General features: G+C 42.0%; 1 long non-coding RNA gene across 1 annotated transcript; it reads right to left on the bottom strand.

The window, feature by feature from the left end:
* Positions 1 to 4,535: 4,535 nt before the first annotated feature.
* LOC116988242 lies at positions 4,536 to 21,450 on the bottom strand. The gene is made up of 3 exons (XR_004415892.1): positions 20,897 to 21,450; positions 8,577 to 8,681; positions 4,536 to 4,584 (listed from the first exon to the last, which is right to left on the bottom strand). It is a non-coding gene; the product is annotated as an uncharacterized LOC116988242 (long non-coding RNA).
* Positions 21,451 to 22,592: the final 1,142 nt, after the last annotated feature.

Below are 22,592 nucleotides of genomic sequence, written 5' to 3'. Positions count from 1 at the left end.
GGAAGTTTTACTTTGCTAATATTTTAGTGACTATTTTTTGATTTTATCCTTTTAAAATCTTTTTATTAATTTTTTTCATAAACCAAAAAAAATGATAAACATAACAGTGATATTGATACATATGGATCAGGATTACATTTACAACAAGTATAACCTAAGTATGAGTCCAGTGTCAAAATACACATTGGGTATAGACCTCCCGGTCTCTATGTAAATATAGTTAAGTGTTTAAAAGAGAACTTGTATATATAAAACCCAAAGATAAAAAGAATAAAAGGAAAAAAAGAGTAAAACAATACCCCCTAAACTAAAATAAGCAAAACAAAATCTGGGCTGCAAAGAATTTCAACAATTTAGGTCCCTGTTTGTCGTCAAGTCCATTCCACCGTATAAAAGTAAAATAATTATTATAACGGTTGGAGAGGGGACAATTTATATCGTGTGAAAATATTGAATAAAGCTTCCCCAAGTCCTATCAAATTTAACCAAGGGTTCAACAAAGCCACTCCATTTTTTTCTAAATTTAAACATGATATCGTTTCAGAGTACCAATGGAGTGTGGTAGGAGGATTAGAGTCTCTCCATTTAAATAAAATAGATCTTCTGGCAATTAATGTAGTAAAAGCAATCAACCGCTGGGTTGAACGGGGCAGATGAGTAGAATCTGACATTGGTAGCCCCAAAATTGCAGGAATAGGATGAGGTTGTAAATCAATACCTAAAACTACAGAAATAGTATAAAAAATGTATTTCCAATATTTTTCCAAAAGTGGGCATGACCAAAACATACGAGTCAGTGAAGCCACTTCAGAACTACATCTGTCACAGGTAAGATTTATATGAGCATAAAAATCAGCTAACTTATCTTTTGACATATGAGCTCTGTGAACCACCTTGAATTGTATCAGAATGTGTCTTGCACACATTGAGGTATTAACTAATTGAAGAATCCTCTCCCATTTCTCTATAGGTAGAGAAATTTGAAGTTCTCTTTCCCAATCATTCTTAATTTTATCAGATGTACCTACTTGTAATTTCAAAATCAACTCATAAATAGTCGTCATTAAACCTTTCTGATGAGGGTTCAAATGTAATTTTTTTCCTGAGATTTCGGTTTGATGTGGTAACTATTTTTTGATATTATCAATCCAGTAGATATTGACAAATCGAGTCCAAAATTGAATTAACTGTGCTTTGGTAGGTTGAAACAACAGGCTGGACAATAATTTCTGATGTCCATTATTCCAATGGTTTAGGAGCTCATCTAAAATTCTTAATTTGGCATAGGTAGTGCTAACAAGAGGACCAATATAGGCAAGTACTATAAACTGGTTTAGTGTGTTAAGAGATTTGTCTCAATTATTGTAGACATACAAGGTTTCATGCACGCCGTTTCATGTATTTTCAGTCACACCTAGTAGATATAAATGGCACCTTATTTCTTCAGTTATCTGTAACAATGTCTTCTGAATTCATAAAATTCTCAGTCTCATGAAGAGGATGGTACACAAAAGGACACCAATGACTCCCAGCATTAACTTGGTCGAGAGAGCAAATCCTTCAATGCCTTAAGGAGAACAAAGGAAAATTATAAGCTTTGAAGTTAATCCTGGTGCAAATACAAAGGTAATTTCATTGAGCCTTGATTTTAAGGTTTAAATTATTTCTATAACATTATATCCAATCCACCAGGGGGCAGGAGATTCAGCCAATTTCAGTCAATAAGATGCCATCAGGAGACACTTGAGGTGAACTGGATTAATTAATTGCATGAATAATTAAATATATACCTGTATATGAAACTTAATGCTAAAATTATCCTTTGACTATTTCTGTTCTTTCAAAAATCGTTAAAAGTGCAATTTCAATTTGATTCCAAATAAGGCCTAATTAAACATCATTAATCCTGGATGCTTAGCTTAGTCTAGTTTAGAGATGTAGCATAGAAACAGGCCCTTCAGCCCACTGAGTCTGCGTTGACCAGCGATCCCCATAGACTAGCACTATCCCACCCACTAGGGACAATTTACAATTTTTACCGAACCAATTAACCTACAAACCCGTGCGTCTTTGGAATGTGGGAGGAAATCGGAGCAACCAGAGAAAACCCATGTGGTACAGACAGCACCCGTAGTCAGGATTGAACCGGGGTCTCTGGTGCCATAAGGCAGCAACTCTACGACTGCGCCACCATGCTAATTTTGATGGGTGACTGTCAGCATGAAGTTGGTGGGGCCGAAGGGCCTATTTCCATGATGCATCACTCAATGACTCATATGACTCCTTTGTATATACGTCTGTAACCTTGTATCTTAGGGTATTTGATATCCCAGTTATGTGACCCAAATTCAAGTTTCAATTTCACTGAACAGCGCCAAGAGAATTTCTGTGCATGGAATGGAGAGCTAGAAAATGTCTACTGTGATGTAGGAGGAAACAGAATCTCCCTGGCGTTATTAAATTCAACGACAATAGGTGTTTTGAGGTTCACAACTTTCAAATACAAAATAAAATATTTGGTTCAGTGGACCACCTCGGTATAACATTAAAACTAAATACTTTACCAATATCCTCAAATGTGATGATGACACTTTCAGGTGATATTGTTCCTCCATTGAAAAAAGTGACAATTGATTTTAATTTGTCAGCACAAGAACCATCCGTTATTCCAGTGGCAGTAAATCCAAACGCAGCAATGACACTCTTTGCAGCAAAAATAGTATAACCTGGAAAGAAGTATATTTAATTTATTTCCAAGCACTGTTATAATTAATTATGCATATATATATATATATATATATGTGTGTGTGTGTGTATATGAGTTTCTCAGAAAGATTATTTACTTGTAATCACTCCCAGCTTTCCATTGCCTTGAAATAAATTTGCTTAACATGTTGAGATTTGCTATCAGAATCATATTAGTTTGTACCCCAGTTACAGAACCAGACCAGGAGGCAGAGACTAGTGCATAAGCTGCATTCAGTCACACTTATCTGTCTATATCAGGGGTCGGCAACTTTGTTCTGCAATGGGGTTAGGACGCGTGTCTGTGAGCCGATGGCGGGCCTCATCTATCACGTATACACATGGATCCCGCCCCGGATGGCAGGCAACAAATCACGTGTTCACACAAGGTAGACAAAAATGCTGGAGAAACTCAGCAGGTGAGGCAGCATCATGCAACCTTGCATGTCTCACTCGCTGTGTTTCTCCAGCATTTTTGTCTACCTTCCATTTTTCCAGCATCTGCAGTTCTTTCTTAAACGTGTTCACAGAAGGTGTGTGGCCGTGCCGGCGGCTTTGCGCAGGATTCGGTACAGTCAGAGGTCGAACTCGGCGCTCAGTCGCGCTTGGCAGGCCGGATGATTACGGGAAAAAAAAAATCTGCCTGCAGGCCGGATGATTTCAGATTACGGGCCCTGGGCCATAGGTTGCCGATCCCTGGTCTACATCATCATATCCCCCTTCATTTTATGTTCTAATATCTTTATTGTAAATCTCTCACTTAGTAACTAGTGAAAAGCTTTTTGAAAATCTTTGAAACCCATTCTCCACTTAAGTGTGGATTTTGGTGGATTTAAGGGATTTAATTAGATGAATTAACTATTCAATTCTCTCATGGAAGAATTCAAGTGCTGTTATCTAGATTAATTGAAACTCAGTTACTATTCACTTTAGCAAGTAATTATCTGAATAGATTTATGTGATAAATTGAAGGTGTTGCAATATTTTGTACTATTACATATCAGTCATCTGATAGAATGGCAATACACATATAATTCAGGGGTAATTAATGCCCTTGTTCCTAAAGTGTATAATGGATGGGATTTATATAGCGCCTTTCTAATACTCAAGGCGCTTAATGTCTTGATGTCAGCGCTCAAGACGCTGTATGATCCTGTCTATGGATGAGCGGGCCCTGCTCCGAGTACAAGTACTTCCTGAGGGTCATAAATATACACTAAGCTTGTAAAACTGACTGGGAATGCTTTGTATTTGGGAAGAGTGACCTCTCACAATGCACCTCAGCAGCTGTTGAAACACGTTATTAGAGAGAACTGATATTAACCGAGAGAATGGGGAGCACACAAAAAAGACAATATATATCAAGCAATAGAGTTGGTCTCCATTTATTGATTTCTTGGATTCATGTGGTGCAACAGTATCGTAAAAATTAAAAGTTTCAGGTATGGGTGAAAGATGATAAAGAATATAAAAAATCATCTCCTAGCGGCGATTTGATAATCTCCCTCCTGCTTTCTTTTCTTGCTTATTTCTTTTCACTATCTCTTTTTCTCTCTTTTTATTCACACACACTAGACTCTCCTCTATCCTTTACTATCTATTTCTTTCTTATTTCTCTCTTTAAAAAAAAAAGGAAGTTGTACAGAGAATGTATTATGTTAACATAATTTTGGGAACCTGTAAAAAGGTACCACTGTATTGTACTTACTTCTAATAAATAAATACATTTTTTAAATTAAAAAAATATATATATATCAAGCAATAAACAAAAATATGGAGAAAGAATGCACTTGCCTGCTACAAATCCCCCCAACGCAACCTGAATAATTAAGCCATCCACTGTAAATTAAAGGAATCAACATGGATAGTAAGCCACATGAAATAGAAAAGTATATACAAGTGTAATAGTATTATGATCAACTTATTTTCTTTTACATTTATTATTTTATTGACAAAAATGTGAATTTATGGAGTGACCGTTGTGAGAGTGGCTGTTGTTAAGGTACAGTTGTTGGAAAGCCGTCCTTGAGGTACAGTTGTTGAAGTACAGTTATTGAGGTACAATTGTCAAGGTACAGTTGTCAAGGTACAGTTGTCGAGGTACAATGCTGAAGCTTTGCCTCGAGACGCCTCAGTGAGGAGGCTGAGTAGCAAAAAGATAAGATAAAGTGAGGCTTTTTTCAACTTTCTCTTTAGCCTTATTGTAGTCAGGATGACAGTTAGAACACTGGTAGTTCCTCGTGCAGGATGTGGGAGATCAGAGAGACTTTGAATGTTCCTTTTGACTGTACCTGGAGCTTCGGTTGGACTCATTCAGGAGCATTTGAGTTGATGAGAGCATCACAGATAAGAGTTTCAGTGAGATGGTCACACCTATGGTACAGGTACCAGGTAGTTGGATGACTACCAAGAGTGGTGAAGAGGGTAGGCAGAGAGTGCATGATTCATTTGTGGCCATTTCCCTCGGCAGTAGGTATACCTCGTGGATACTGTTGGACAAGTTTAAGGTTTTTCAGCCAGACTGTGGCACCACAAATGTCTGTGATGCTCAGCAGGGAAGAGGTGGAGTTAGGGAGAAATATAGTCATGGAAGTCTTGATAGTTAGAGGAATAGACAGAAAATTCTGTGGCTGTGATCAATATACCAGGATGGTGCATCTCCTCAAGGGCATCAGGATCAACTATGTTATAGGAAAGACTCGACTAAGCATCACACGGGAGGGCTGGTCCTCCAACGCAATATTCCACCTCTCCACCAATTCCAATATTGGGGGGGGGGGGGGGGGGCTTTCTGGAGCGCTAGTATTAGGTGTTGTGGGCGGAAGGGACTGGTTTCCAGAGGGGTAGTATGGACATTGTGGGCCAAATGGATTCTTGGGCTGGTGGCTCAGTCACTCAAGCCTGTTGTGCTGGCAGCTCACTCACTCACGGCTGGTGGGCTGGCAGTTGACTCACAGCTATTCCTTGAAATGGAATTCCATTTCAAGCAGGGTGCAAGGCCAGCAAATTCAAGTGCAGTTTCTTACCACTTCAAGCAGGGTGCAAGGCCACCAAATTCAAGTGCAGTTTCATACCATTTCAAGCAGGGTGCAAGGCCACTAAAGACAGCAAGTTGTGACCTCTCCCTCCTCCATTTTGCAGAGACTGAGCCATGCCCACACTTCTGGGTTTTATAGTCCCTCCCCCCTCCCACCAAAAGGGGTGTGGCCTTCATGGTATGATTGACAGGAGAGAGAATCTCAACATTTTTTAAACACTAATGACTCTTTTATTTTTCAACAATGGGAAAAATCCTTGGCACCTGATGAGCGGAGGGGGACTGGGTACGATGGCCAAAAATCACAGCCATGCATGGTAGCGTTTTTTCTAAAATCAATATAAAGTGCAAACAGGAAGTGGTCAAGATTAGACTTTTAATTATATAGAAGACAAGGCAACTTTAATTAGGCAAGGCAACTTTAATTAGGCAACATAGCTTTAGCATTTCCAAACCAAAGGCAACGCACCTTTAGCATTTCCAAACCCAAGGCAACACAGCTTTAGCATTTTCAAACCAAAGGCAACACAGCTTTAGCATTTCCGAACAATATTTTCAAACCACATGAAGGGCACTGACAGGTCAGTAAAACCACTCACAGTTTAGTAGACATGTGTTCAGTGTTATTCACAGCTCAGACTGTGAGACGTGACCCTCTCGCTTCCCCAATTTTGCAAAGACTGACTGAGGCACTCAACACCTCCAGGTTTTATAGTCCCTCCGGAAGAGGCATGGCCTTCAGGAGAGAGAATCTCAACATTTTTTAAACACTAATAGCTCTCTTGTCCTGCGCAGCAGAGGGGGACTCTGAGTAATATGGCCAAAAATCACAGCCCTAAGTGGCAGCGTTTTTCTAAAATCAATATACAGAACAACAGGAAGTGGTCAAGATCAGACTTTTAGTAATATAGATAATGTCAAACTTGAAAGGGTTCCGAAGAGATTTACGAGGATGTTGCCAGGACTAGAGGTCTGAGCTACAGGGATAAGTTGAGTAAGCTTGGTCTCTATTCCTTGGAGTGCAGAAAGATGAGGGATGATCTTATAGAGGTGTATGAAATCATGAGAGGAATAAACCAGATAGATGCACAGAATCTCTTGCCCAGAGTAGGGGAATCGAGGACCAGAGGACATAGGTTCAAGATGGGGGGAAATAGATTTAATAGGGATCTGAGGGGTAACTTTTTCACACAAAGGATGGTGGGTGTATGGAACAAGCTACCAGAGGAGGTAGTTGAGGCAAGGACTGTGACAATGTTTAAGAAACAGTTAGATGGGTACATGGATAGGACAAGTTTGGAGGGATATGGACCAAACACAGTCAGGCTTGACTAGTGTAGGCAGGACATGTTGACCGGTGTGGGTGGCTTGGGCCGAAAGGCCTGTTTCCACACTGTAACACTCTATCACTATGATTCTATGTCTCTGAGCGGTTACAAACAAATTCTCAAGGGGGAATGTGAGCAGCCAGAGGTTGTTATACATATTGGTACCAACGATATAGGTAGAAAAAAGGATTAAGTCCTGCAGAATTAAGTGTGGAATAGGGCAACAGATTAAAATTGATCTCAAGAGAAGGAATTGCTGGATTATTTCCAGTGCTAGTGAGAGTAGGAATAAGAGGATAGGGTTCAGGAGTTGCTGCAGGGTGGCCGTGGTTCAGGTTTTTGGATCAATGTGATCTCTTCAGGAGCAGAGGTGACCTGAAGGACAGGAAGAACAGGTTGCACCTGAACTGGAGTGTCCAATACCCTGGCATGGGGAAGGGAGAAACTTGGAAAGGCTGCAGGTGTCACTGGATGGAAATAAAAGAGGAGGTCTAGGAACAAGTCTTGCATCTCCTGTCGTTGCAGGGTAAAGTGTTTGGTGGGAAGGGATGAGCAAAAGCCAAGGAGTTGCCTAGATAGTGGTCTCTACAGAATGGGGTGGAGATGGGAGCATGTAATTGATAGTGGGGTCACATTGAAGGTGGCAGAATGATGTGTTGGATGCGGAGGCTGGAGGGGTAACAGTTGAGGACCAGTGGAGCCCCCTCCTTGCTACGTCAGCTGGAAAGGGGGAGTGAGAACAGAACTGCTGGACACAGAGGAGACATGGGTGAGGGGTCCAACCACAACAGCAAGGGTGAATCTATGATGAAGAAAGATGACTTCTTGGATCTCTTAGAGTGAAAAACTATATCTTGGGTGCAGATGCTGTGGAGACGGAGGAATTGAAAGGAAGGGATGACGTCTTTGCAAGAGGCATGGTGGGAGGAGGTAGCTGTGGAAGTCAATGGGGTTGTACTAGACGCCAGCCGATAGACGCAAAAAGCTGGATTAATTCAGCGGGACAGGCAGCATCTCTGTAGAGAAGGAATGGTTGACTTTTCGGGTCGAGACCCTTCTTCAGACCCGAAACGTCACCCATTCCTTCTTTCCAGAGATGCTGCATGTAGCACTGAGTCACTCCAGCTTTTTGTGTCTAGCTTTGGTTTAAATCAGCACCTGCAGTTCCTTCCTACACATTTCAGTTGATAACCTGTCCACTGTGATGGAGACAGAGAGATCGAGAAAGGGGAGATTTATCATCATTGGATGAATAATCTGGAATTCCTTACTTAACAATATTAGCAAAAACAATTACAGACTGAGCTCTCCAGCTGTTCAGAGAGAAGACAGCCAACTTTTCAGAGATAAATTCCACGATGTTGTCTGCCTTATCTTCCAAGAACTAATTTGAAAATATATACTCCAGTGACAAATAAGCAGATAAGTCATTAGTTCCCTTGCAGCAATAGACTGTAATATCTTACCTGCAGGGAGAGTGCAGGCCAGTATTAGAAAAGTCAGGCGATGCATTTTGATTTCACTTCCAGTTCAAATGACCAGTTAAGATTGAGAACAATTTCCTCTTGTTGCTGAAATGAAGAGAAGGAATACAGAGCAGGTCAGGCATATGTTCCATCTGACAGGACATTAGCACTCTCACAAACAAAATTATTGATACAATTTTGCTGCTTTTCCTGAATATTACTTCTGATTGATCGCAGTTTGTGTCCCCGGTGTAATTATGAAACTTGATCTGAATCATTGCATATTTGCAATTCATTTTGGTTTTGTCAACCACATTGATTACATTGAACATAGGACATAGAAAAATATGACACATGAACAGGCCCTTCGATTCACAAAGTGCCGAACATGATGTCAGGATAAAATGATCTCATCTGCCTGCACATGATCCATTTGCCTCCATTCCCTGCATATCCATGTGCCTATCTAAAAGCCTCTTAAACACAACTAATGCATGGAAAATGTTACTTCATGTTTGAAGAAGCACATTGGGAATATTCTTGTCCTTTTTGGCATGGGGCCGTGGTTGCTTCATTGCTCTGAATTTCCAATTGAAGAGGTATGATTGAGAAAAACTGATGATTTTCCAAACACATAACTTGATCTTCTTGGTCTTTGGTAAACTGCAGAACATATGACAATTATGAGCAAACCCTTCCATTCTGCAGCATTAAGAAACTGAGACGATCTATCCACCACAAATGATTAATTGTATTAGGTTTGAGCCAAATTGTCAAATGCAGGATGTGTCTTAGTTAGAGGAGATCATGTGCCAGAGCATATTTTAACTAATGGAGTACTTATAAAAACAGAAAATGCAGCAAACCCTTGATAGATCAGGCTGCATCAGTGGAGAGAGGGACAGATTAATGATTCAGGTTAAAGACCTGAATTCTTGGGCGAGAAATAAAGTTAATATCTCAGCTCGTAGACCAATATCAACAGATTCTGCCGGTTTAGTTTTCGTTTAGTTTACTGCGCGGAAACAGACCCTTCGGTCTACCTGGTCCAAACCAACCAACGATCCCCATACACTATTACTATCCTACACACTAGGGATAATTTACAATTTACAATTTTTACCAAAGCCAATTAACATACAAACCTGCACATCTTTGGTGTGTGGGAGTAAACCCACATGGTCACAGGGAGAACGTACTAACTCCATACAGCCAGCACCCGTAGTCAGGATCGAACCCGGTTCTGTGGTGCTGGAAAGGCAGCAACTCTACCACTGCGCCACCCTTCTCTCTACCATAATTTCTCCTCACTTTTGGAATTTTGAAATAGGATAAATGTCTCTCATGCTTACCCCGATTTCCACAAATATTTACAGCACAAAAAATGACAATTTCAGCGGTTTTTAACGGGTAAGAAAGTACGCGTTTCGAGTATTAACAATATATGCCGGAAGCTGCCATGTCCTCCACATGGATTGAGCTGATCCGTGCGTCACGCCCTTTGACCCGATGACCTTACGTGCAACCCCTCTATAAGATAACCAATATCTAATGGCCCTGTCTCACAGTGCGAGTCCACCCACAAGCGATCTCGAGTGAAAGAAAAAAGCAAACTCGTGGTTGTCTACGAGATTCCAAGTTTATGTTTACGAGTTTAAACGAGTTCCCACGTGTATGTCTAAGTTTGCCGTTTACTTCTCATTTCTGCGATGTACCAAGTTCCTCTCCCGAGTTACCAAGTTCCTCTCCCGAGTTACTCTTGAGCCAACAACGACTAACGACGTGTGGAAAAATCATCACATGGATAAAAATGATGTCATGCAGTTTTTTTAAACTATAAAAAGCCTCCTGTGACCATGGACAGAACTGCCCCGATGATCATCTTCTCCGTGTCTCTTATGTAGCTGCATGTTTCTCTTGTCATGTAATTAATCACTGTGTGTTTGCAAACAAAAAAAACAGGTTTAACCTTTTATCAAATCATTGCCTATCATTGCTACAATGCAATAAATGACATTTAAAGTACTTGGCTGTCAAAAAAAGCGCAAAACGTAAAGGTGTTTAAGAAACGGGCTGCAGGGAGAACTTGAAAGCTTTTGTAAATCGATTAAATTCAGGTAGAAGTTGAACTCAAGATTTAAATCCCCTGAAAGTTAGGTTTCTTAACACAGGATAAATGTTCTGCCAGAACGGAGTTACTGAATAAAATCGTCTCCCGTTTTCCTCCGTTTCTTGCATGACCTCGGCTTGCCAGCTTTATTTTACACTCCGTGATCTGTGTAATGTATACAAGTGTAAAACAATAAACTGACCAAGAAGGCCCAGTGTTCTCCCCTGTTAGTTTAGTTTAGGTTAGAGATATGGAGCAGAAACAGGCCCTTCGGACCACCGAGTCCGCGCCGACCAGCGAACAAAAGACCTTGTTGCCTTAACGCCACTATTTTGGTTTCACTTGGTCAATCTATGTAACCACTTATGTCCCTAAACACTACTCTTCAGAAGGTTTTACATGCTACTTTGTAAGCACGAGCACGCAGGTGGATGTCTGCTGGTCTACAGTTCATGAACTTTCCATCTTATGGGTCAAAACGGGCAAAGGATGTTATTTCAATATTTCCGCGTTTGCCGTTGCTCCGGGAAGCCAATTGGAAGCACTCAGATTGGTTTCCAATCATTCCTCTCCTATTTCCTGCTATTTAGGCAGCAACTCTACCGCTGCACCACCGTGAATGAAGGCCTGTTTTAAGTATCAAATAGAGGAGCTGGACAGCATCTCATACAGTAAGTATATCCTGATTCAGTATTGAAAGTTGTTCAATTTTAGAACTTAAAAAAACTAGGCAGGATCTCGGCCCCGCACTCGCTGCCATTGTGCAGCAAATAGGCGGTGGCGGCGATGCAACAGTGTTAAAGAAGGCAGCTCCATCCTGTGTCGAGGACTTCATAATGCAGAGAGCATTATAAACAGTTGCCGCAAAAAAAGATTTTGTGTGGATCTGGTATATCTGGGTATTGAAGGCGCTTCTGGTCTGCAGTGCGCAATAGTCACCAAAATACACTGCATCTTTAGAAAGGAAATATACAAAACATGTCAATCCCACTGGATAGGCCTCAGTCATGGTGCTGCACAACACGGAAACAGGTCCTTCAGCCCAGCTTGGCCGTGCCGTCCAAGTTGGCGTCTTGGGGTATAACCATATAACCATATAACAATTACTGCACGGAAACAGGCCATCTCAGCCCTACAAGTCCGTGCCGAACATTTATTTTCCCCTAGTCACATCTACCTGCACTCAGACCATAACCCTCCATTCCTTTCCCATCCATATACCTATCCAATTTATTTTTAAATGATAAAATCGAACCTGCCTCCACCACTTCCACTGGAAGCTCATTCCACACAGCTACCACTCTCTGAGTAAAGAAGTTCCCCCTCATGTTACCCCTAAACTTCTGTCCCTTAATTCTGAAGTCATGTCCTCTTGTTTGAAACTTCCCTACTCTCAATGGGAAAAGTTTATCCACGTCAACTCTGTCTATCCCTCTCATCATTTTAAAGACCTCTATCAAGTCCCCCATAACCTTCTGCGCTCCAAAGAATAAAGACCTAACTTATTCAACCTTTCTCTGTAACTTAGTTGCTGAAACCCAGGCAACATTCTAGTCTCCTCTGTACTCTCTCTATTTTGTTGACATCCTTCCTATAATTGGGCGACCAAAATTGTACACCATACTCCAGAATTGGTCTCACCAATGCCTTGTACAATTTTAACATTACATCCCAACTTCTATACTCGATGCTCTGATTTATAAAGGCTAGCACACCAAAAGCTTTCTTTACCACCCTATCTACATGAGATTCCACCTTCAGGGAACTATGCACAGTTATTCCTAGATCCCTCTGTTCAACTGCATTCCTCAATACGCTACCATTTACCATGTACATCCTATTTTGATTTGTCCTGCCAAGATGTAGCACCTCACACTTATCAGCATTTAATTCCATCTGCCATCTTCCAGCCCATTCTTCCAAATGGCCTAAATCTCTCTGTAGACTTTGGAAATCTACTTCATTATCCACAACATCACCTATCTTAGTATCATCTGCATACTTACTAATCCAATTTACCACACCATCAACCAGATCATTGATGCACATGACAAACAACAGTGGACCCAACACAGATCCCTAAGGCACCCCACTAGTCACCGGCCTCCAACCTGACAAACAGCCATCCACCATTACTCTCTGGCATCTCCCATTCAGCCACTGTTGAATCCATCTTGCTACTCCTGCATTAATACCCAACAATTGAACCTTCTTAACCAACCTTCCATGAAGAACCTTGTCAAAGGCCTTACTAAAGTCCATATAGACAACATCCACTGCTTTACCCTCATCAATTCCCCTAGTAACCTCTTCAAAAAATTCAAGAAGATTAGTCAAACATGACCTTCCAGGCACAAATCCATGTTGACTGTTCCTAATCAGACCGTTTATCCAGATGCTTATATATATTATCTCTAAGTATCCTTTCCATTAATTTGCCCACCACTGAAGTCAAACTAACAGGTCTATAATTGCTAGGTTTACTCTTAGAACCCTTTTTAAACAATGGAACAACATGCGCAGTACGCCAATCCTCCGGCACTATTCCCGTTTCTAATGACATTTGAAATATTTCTGTCATAGCCCCTGCTATTTCTACAGTAACTTCCCTCAATGTCCTAGGGAATATCCTGTCGGGACCTGGAGACTTATCCACTTTTATATTTTTCAAAAGTGTCAGTACTTCTTTTTCTTTGATTCTCATAGTTTCCATAGCTACTCTACTTGTTTCCCTTACCTCACATAATTCAATATCCTTCTCCTTGGTGAATACCGAAGAAAATAAATTGTTCAATATCTCCCCCATCTCTTTTGGCTCTGCAGATAGCTGTCCACTCTGTCTCTCCAATGGACCAATGTTATCCCTTGTTATCCTTTTGCTATTAATACAGCTGTAGAAACCCTTTGGATTTACTTTCACCTTACTTGCCAAAGCAACCTCATATCTTCTTTTAGCTTTTCTAATTTCTTTCTTAAGATTCTTTTTACATTCTTTATACTCCTCAAGCATAATGCAGTCCTATTTGCCTGCATGTGGCCCATAGCCCTCTAAACCCTTCCCATCCATTTATCTGTCGTTAATAACCTCAAGAAAATATTAAGTCTACGTGAGCCTGCTTCAGTTTCCTGGGTACAACTCAGAGAGAAGTCTCCCCCCTTTCCAGGGTTAATCGCTCTGTTTATAATGCTCTCTGCATTATGAAGTCCTCGACAGGGAACCCCATGGGCAATCACTACCAAAGTGTATGCCCACACAGTCAGTACACCTCTCGTACACTTGTCTCCCGTACTTAGTCACCCCAACCACCCCCTCCCCCCACTACCCTCCTCTCCTCCCACACTCCCCCCCCCCCCCACCTTTCCCTCCAAACTCCAGTCCCATCTCGACCCCCTGGGAAACTGAAGGGAGCGACAATCAACTGCCACGGATACAAATAATGTCATACACAAGAGACGGCAGATGCTGGTTGACAAAAAATGAACACACTGTGCTGGAGTAACACAAAGACGCAGTAGAATTTTGGATACATCATCCCGTCACCCATTCCTTCTCTCCAGAGATGCTGCCTGCCCGCTGGGTTAAAGAGTGCCCACGGTAGACTCACGAGTCACTACGGTAAACTCACGGGCTACTACGTTCTTACAACGAGTTTAAAAGTTTAAAATTTTTACTTCAAGAGTAAATTTGACTCGTGGAAATCTTTCATCATGTTGAAAGATTTTCAGGAGTTAAAAAGTTTCCCGAGTATCTGTCGTTAGCGTTACGAGTCGCTAAGTTACGTCCACGAGTTCTGACGTTCCCGCTACGTTAATTCTACGTGATTACCACGAGTTTGATTTGTTTTAAAATCTGGATCACTCGTGGGTAGACTCGCACCGTGACACAGGGGTTTAACCAAGGAATGAAAGAGCAGTATTAAGCGGCTTTTTCACGGGGCGACTTGACGCAAGATGTAACCAGAGTGAAGTGGTCGTGGTCTAGCACGATATCACACGATATAACGGGGGGTAGATAAAGAGTTCCCACGGTACTCGGTATTTCTGTTATTTGTGCGAGTGACTTGTCCGTCTCCCGAGCTTTCCCGTTAAATCTTGAATGAACATTGTGAAGTGTTGTTAAATCATCACGTGGCACAAATGATGTCACTTTTTTTTCACACACTATAAATATCCTCCCTTGGTTGAATTGGCTCATTTGGAGACATGTTTTACTGTGTATGTGGGAGACACAGATGGACTGAGCACAGTACCTCGGTCTTACTGTGTGTGGGAGACGGGGAGAAAGAGACGTACACTCACAGAGGCAGAGTCTCTCAGCCTGTGTAAGAGGGAGGGAGGGAGAGAGAGAGAGAGGCACACACAAGGTGGATGTGAAATCTCACCTGCCTGTTTCAGTGACAGACACCCGCCGCCAGTAAATGAAGACAACCCCATCTGTTTCCCCCTCCTCTCCCTCGACTCCCCCACCTTTCCCTCCCAACTCCAGTCCTGTCCCGACCCCCTGGAAAACTGAATAGAGCAACAATCAACTGCTGCCTGTGCGCTGATATGACAATAAAGGCTACTTTACTTTACTTTACTTTACTGAGTTAAAGAGTTCCCACGGTAGACTGTAAAACTGGGACCCTGGTTCTGGACTCCCCCAACATCGGGAACATTCTTCCTGCATCTAGCCTGTCCAATCCCGTAGATACTGATTAGACCGGTATCTATTTATTTACTTTATTAATTATTTCAATTAAATATTGGGAACATCAGGCCGCAAACGTTATTTCTTGAGTGTTAGTGCTGGACTTTGACTCTACCTTCCTAGTTAGCCGGCGCCTGAGACTGAGCCAAGCAATGTCCAGACCTGACTTCAACACAAAGTGATGGAGGAACTCAAAGGGTCAGGCTCGTCCAACGCTCTGTGTTTTGCTCGTGATTCCTGCATCTGCAATTCCTCGTGTCTACAGACCAGAGTTGCCACTTGACTCCGAGATGACCATCACAGAGCATACGGAAGATAGACACGAAATGCAGGAGTAACACAGCGGGACGGGCAGCATCTCTGGAGACAAGGAATGTGTGACGTTTCGGTTCGAGACCCTTCTTCAGAGTCTCGTCCCGAAACGTCACCCATTCCTTTTATCCAGATGCTGCCCGTCCATGATGTTATGTCTGTCTCCAGTATTGCTGTGTCTATCATCGGCGCAAACCAACATCTAGATTTCTTTCCGACACATTAGAGGATACCGTCTCGCCATCACTCGGATTACCCGCTTCATTTCCATAACGTTGCCACCTCTCTTTACTTTGCTTACTGAAGCTTACTGAAAATTATTAAAATTAGAAGATTTGGTTACATTCAAAACAGCTCAGATAATGTTTAGGGCCAAAAATAAAAATTTACCTGGAAACATTCAAAAATTATTTAACGAGCGTGTGGGGGGTTACAATTTAAGAGGAATATTTAACTTTAAGAAACAAAAAGTCCGTACGACTAGAAAAACCTTTTGTATTTCGGTTTGTGGAGTAGGAGTGTGGAATAAATTGAACGGGGAATTGAAGCAATGCACAAACATGAATCATTTTAAAATTATATATAAAAAAATAATTCTCAAGGGGTACAGGGATGGAGGGGATGGTTGACAAGTGGGGGTTGATGTTTATCTTGCTTTACTATTGTTTACTTATGTTTGGGTACTTCAGATATGAAGTTTGTATGTACATAATAGTTGTATGTATATATATGTCTGTAGGTATTATGGGAAATTGCCTAGGGTAGTATTATAATTAGTAATGAATTGATTTTTAAATATGGTAGAAGTGTTGGGGAAAAGGGGTGAGATTTAATAAGTTATTCTTCTTCTCACTCCTTTTCGAGCTTGTACAGACACAGAGTTGGACATTGGAACTTTGATTTTGTTCTTCTCATTGCTTTGTAAATATTGATTGTAATGTCCAATTGTTTGATAATTTCGATTTTGTTAATATTAATGTCTTTAATGTCTTTACTTGTTCGGAATAAATAAATAAATAAATAGATAATAATAATAAAAGCCTGATCCTTGTCACACCCAGTGCTCTATCGCCCAACCTCTCATCTTTCAATCGGGTTCGGCCAGGAAGGAACTGCAGATGCTGGATTAAAACGAAGATAGACACAACCTGTAGCTCAGTGGGACAGGCAGCATATCAGAAGGGTCTCGACCCGAAATGTCACCCATTCCTTCTCGCCAGAGATGCTGCCTGTTGCGCTGAGTTCCTCCATTTTGTGGCTACCTTGGGTTTATCCAGGATCTCCCCGTTGATGTCCTAACTCGCTTTGGTTTGTTATTATTGTCTCATATCGAGAACCAGCAGATACAGGTTTATGTTCGGGGGGAATGATTTAATGAGAGCCTAAGGGGTAACTATTTTACGCAAAGTGTGGTGGGTGTATGGAATGAGCTATCCGTTAAGGTAGTTGAGGCAGGTACTGTCGCAATGTTTAAGACGCATTAGACTGAAGCATGGATAGGATAGGTTTAGATGGTTATGGGCCAAACGCGGGCGTGGGGCTAGTGTAGATGGGACATATTGGTCGGTGTGGGCAAGTTGGGTCGAAGGGCCTGTTTCTACGCTGTATGATTCTATGCAGGGAATAAACTTTTGTTTGCGTGCTATACAATCATATCAGATAATGCTATACATGAATATAACCAAGCCACGTACAGTCTGAAGAAGGGCCTCGACCCGAATCGTCACCCGTTCCTTCTCTTTAGAGATGCTGCATGTCCCGTTGAGTTACTCCAGCATTCTCTTTAAACCGGCATCTGCTGTTCCTTCCGACACATGCACAAGAACACCAGGTAGAGCGAAGAGGAAAATACCAGAGTTCAGAATATATGTTTTCAGGACAGTTCCAAGGGGAAAAAGTCCAATGTCCGCATTGAGGTAGGTTGGTAGGTCGGGTCAGTGCCCAAACGAATGGAAGGAAGAACCGTTCTGAAGCGGATAAGAATAGGTGGTCGGCGCGGACTCGTTGGGCCGAAGGGCCTGTTTCCGCGCTATATCTCTAAAATCTGAAGTTAGGTAATGTCTAGAGGAACTGCAGATGCTGGTTAATACGCACAAAAGGACACAAAATGTTGGTGTAACTCAGCAAGTAAGTCAGATCTGGGAAGAAAAACATAAAAAGCTGGAGTAAGTCAGCGGGTCAGGCAGCATCTCTGGAGAAAAAGAATAGGTGGCGATTCGAATCGGAACCCTTCTTCAGACATCCTAATCGGAATTGAGTCTGAAGATGTGTCTCGTCCCGAAACATCAGCTATTTTTCTCCAGAGATGCTGCTTGACTCGCTGAGTTATTCCAGCTTTTTGTGTCTGTCTTCGGTTTAAACCAGCATGTGCAGTTCACTCCTTACACGGGTCTCTGGAGAACATTGATTGGTAGCGTTCCGGACCCTGCTTCGGAAAGGCATCGATCGCTAGTCGGCGAGGACTCCGAGCTGTATCTCTCAAAGAAGTACATGTGAAAAATTTCTCACGGACCATAAAAATGCGGGACCTTTCAGTAAAGTCCCTTTTAAAGTCCCTTTTAAAGATTATAGTTATTTTCTTGAATCTCATTAACATAACTCATGAATAAGTTGATGTCCATATGCGGATGCAAATATTTATTTTTTAAATTCAATCCCACAGAAGACAATTTTTACTCACCTTCTGTCCCCTCTGTCCAGCTTCCGGGTTCACCGTTCGCAGGAGTTCCCACGGTAACCGCAAGAGTTAATACGGATATCGCACGGATATCGCACTGGCCACTACGTTCATATAATGTTGCAATACTCAACCACAAGTATACAAGTCACTCTTGAAGAAATTCAAACTTGCTTGAATTTTCTCCCGAGTCACCAAGTTACACGATTACCTGCCGTTAGCGCCACGGTGGTCCACGGTGGTCCACGAATGCCGTACTGTTATCGCACGAGGTTCCCACGATGTTAAACTCTGGTTAACTCTTGCGTCAAGTCGCCCCGTGAAAAAGCCGCATTACTCAGACGGCATGCAGTCCATGCCCAAGATCATAAATCACAGGGATTGGATGTTTCTCTCTGAACGCCAAAAGATCAAGTATATGCAGCAGGCCCACAAAAACATGTTGAAATTTAACAATTGCTTAATTATTCTCGAATTTGTCTTTTGATGTCGAAGAATGTGGCTCATCATAGAAACATAGAAACATAGAAATTAGGTGCAGGAGTAGGCCATTTGGCCCTTCGAGCCTGCACCGCCATTCAATATGATCATGGCTGATCATCCAACTCAGTATCCCGTACCTGCCTTCTCTCCATACCCTCTGATCCCCTTAGCCACAAGGGCCACATCTAACTCCCTCTTAAATATAGCCAATGAACTGGCCTCGACTACCCTCTGTGGCAGTGAGTTCCAGAGATTCACCACTCTCTGTGTGAAAAAAGTTCTTCTCATCTCGGTTTTAAAGGATTTCCCCCTTATCCTTAAGCTGTGACCCCTTGTCCTGGACTTCCCCAACATCGGGAGCAATCTTCCTGCATCTAGCCTGTCCAACCCCTTAAGAATTTTGTAAGTTTCTATAAGATCCCCTCTCAATCTCCTAAATTCTAGAGAGTATAAACCAAGTCTATCTAGTCTTTCTTCATAAGACAGTCCTGACATCCCAGGAATCAGTCTGGTGAACCTTCTCTGCACTCCCTCTATGGCAATAATGTCCTTCCTCAGATTTGGAGACCAAAACTGTACGCAATACTCCAGGTGTGGTCTCACCAAGACCCTGTACAACTGCAGTAGAACCTCCCTGCTCCTATACTCAAATCCTTTTGCTATGAAAGCTAACATACCATTCGCTTTCTTCACTGCCTGCTGCACGTGCATGCCCACTTTCAATGACTGGTGTACCATGACACCCAGGTCTCGCTGCATCTCCCCTTTTCCTAGTCGGCCACCATTTAGATAATAGTCTGCTTTCCTGTTTTTGCCACCAAAATGGATAACCTCACATTTATCCACATTATACTGCATCTGCCAAACATTTGTCCACTCACCCAGCCTATCCAAGTCACCTTGCAGTCTCCTAGCATCCTCCTCACAGCTAACACTGCCCCCCAGCTTCGTGTCATCCGCAAACTTGGAGATATTGCCTTCAATTCCCTCATCCAGATCATTAATATATATTGTAAATAGCTGCGGTCCCAGCACTGAGCCTTGCGGTACCCCACTAGTCACTGCCTGCCATTGTGAAAAGGACCCGTTTACTCCTACTCTTTGCTTCCTGTTTGCCAGCCAGTTCTCTATCCACATCAATACTGAACCCCCAATGCCGTGTGCTTTAAGTTTGTGAACTAATCTCTTATGTGGGACCTTGTCAAAAGCCTTCTGGAAGTCCAGATACACCACATCCACTGGTTCTCCCCTATCCACGCTACTAGTTACATCCTCGAAAAATTCTATAAGATTCGTCAGACATGATTTACCTTTTGTAAATCCATGCTGACTTTGTCCAATGATTTCACCACTTTCCAAATGTGCTGCTATCCCATCTTTAATAACTGACTCTAGCAGTTTCCCCACTACCGATGTTAGACTAACTGGTCTGTAATTCCCCGTTTTCTCTCTCCCTCCCTTCTTAAAAAGTGGGGTTACGTTTGCTACCCGCCAATCCTCAGGAACTACTCCAGAATCTAAAGAGTTTTGAAAGATTATTACTAATGCATCCACTATTTCTGGAGCTACTTCCTTAAGTACTCTGGGATGCAGCCTATCTGGCCCTGGGGATTTATCGGCCTTTAACCCATTTAATTTACCCAACACCACTTCCCGGCTAACCTGGATTTCACTCAATTCCTCCAACTCCTTTGACCCGCGGTCCCCTGCTATTTCCGGCAGATTATTTATGTCTTCCTTAGTGAAGACGGAACCAAAGTAGTTATTCAATTGGTCCGCCATATCCTTGTTCCCCATGATCAACTCACCCATTTCTGACTGCAAGGGACCTACATTTGTTTTAACTAATCTCTTTCTTTTCGCATATCTATAAAAACTTTTGCAATCAGTTTTTATGTTCCCTGACAGTTTTCTTTCATAATCTATCTGTCGAAGCCGGGTTTTATATGATGGAAAAGTAATATAATTGGAAACTAAATTTTGAATCACTGCATCAACATGTTCTTGCTGCTAAACCCAACTCCAGAACAAAATAGCATAACACTCACCAAAGGATATGCAGCAAACTGCACGAAATATGACTCCAAGCGCAGGTTGTGCACAAACCCCAAAGTTTGCCTCCGGAAAATTGCATCGACAGTGGCATCTGGCTCCGCGCCTGTGTTATTTAAGCCGGGTCTTCCGTTAGGTTCAGTTTCGTTTTCTTCAAGAGAGACACAAGAGGCTGCAGATGCTGGAAACTGAACTGAAACCTAGAGGAATTGTTCGAAAAACATCTATTCGGCTCTTTTTTTTGTTTTGGGATTTACAGAATACCCCAAGTATTTCCTTGTAACCTATCCTGTATGCAATGCCCCTCAATTCCAACTTGATTTTCCTTCCACTTATGTAAGGAATAGTTTACAGCACCCAATTATCCTGACAACTAGTATGTTTTGGGATGTGGGGGTCTTGCTGTGAGAAACTCATCCAGTTACCAAAGAACATGCAAACGCCACAAAGAGGGCACCCAGAGTCAGAATTGAAGCTGGGCATTGGAGCTGTGAGGAAACAGAAGGACTATTTCAGCAGAACAAGATCTAAGACCAATGCACCACCCCACTTGAGAGAAACCCGCAGTACAGATTTGATAGTACAGGCTATCAAACTGTACAACTCCTCCCCCTTCTGTCGTGGGGTAGACTGACTCCCCTCCCCACCCCAAATCTTTGCACATCCCCTATCCTTTCCACTTGTCACTTTAATTTCATGTATCTTGTGTTTTATGACTATTGGCAGATTTATTTCCCTCCTGGGATAAAGAAAGTTGTATCATATCATATCATAACCACAGAGCGTGAATGGAATCCCACAAGAAATTGCAACATAATTTTGAAAGCCAAAACCATGCTCAGTTTAAATAGTGAAACTGGATGGTTGATATTGTAAAGACATGTCTTAACATTATTCGCAGTCAGCCTGATATTTCCGCAATGGAGCAACAAGAACGGAACATTTATTGGCAACGAGTACAGTCCTGCACTGATGACTGGAAACAGCTGCATGAGCATCAGAAACAATAAAAAGAAATATCACCTGCTCTGTGATTTGCTGATCCAACAAAAGAGTTCAACATAAATTCTTACTTTGGTCATAATTAGAATATAACAGTCAGGGACTTCTAAAAGTCAGACTCCAAAACTTGGTAAGACTTTTCTCCCAAGAGCAATTAACTCCTGATTTTCTGGGCTCTTCATTGTTATTTTGTGAAAAGAGAGGTGTGATTTTGAGAATATATTTTACAAGTAAATTCACCTCTAGCTCTGAACTGTTGCCATCAAAACGTTCAAAGGCAAGTTTCAACAGGCAAGCTGGTAGAGCCTTGTAGTGTAATTCTGCTCCTATTCTCACCCCGTTAGTCTAATTCAGTAAAACATTGAGTCAAGCACTGGATCAACTAAACTTCTTTATTTCTCAACACAAACACACTAACCTATACAATACCTCACCAATACCGTGGGTCATTGTCTCTAGTCAACCAAGCCCTTCAGCCTTGTGCGAATAGACATCTCCAGCAAGTCAGCATGGTCCCAAGTGCACTTCTAGAAGATCGACACCGACTCTTGTGGTGTTCCCTCTCATATACTGTATCGGACCCGTGGCCCGAAATACACGGGGAGGGAAACCCCTACAAACCAATCAAATAAAGTTCATACAATACATAAATTGACAGTTCCATAACCCAATCACAAAATACCCTATTAC

This window comes from Amblyraja radiata, chromosome 27 (genome assembly GCF_010909765.2).
Source record: "Amblyraja radiata isolate CabotCenter1 chromosome 27, sAmbRad1.1.pri, whole genome shotgun sequence".
Classification (NCBI taxonomy): Eukaryota; Metazoa; Chordata; class Chondrichthyes; order Rajiformes; family Rajidae; genus Amblyraja; species Amblyraja radiata.
The sequence above is the reverse complement of the archived record's forward strand: the minus strand, read 5'-3'. Positions and strand labels throughout refer to the sequence as shown.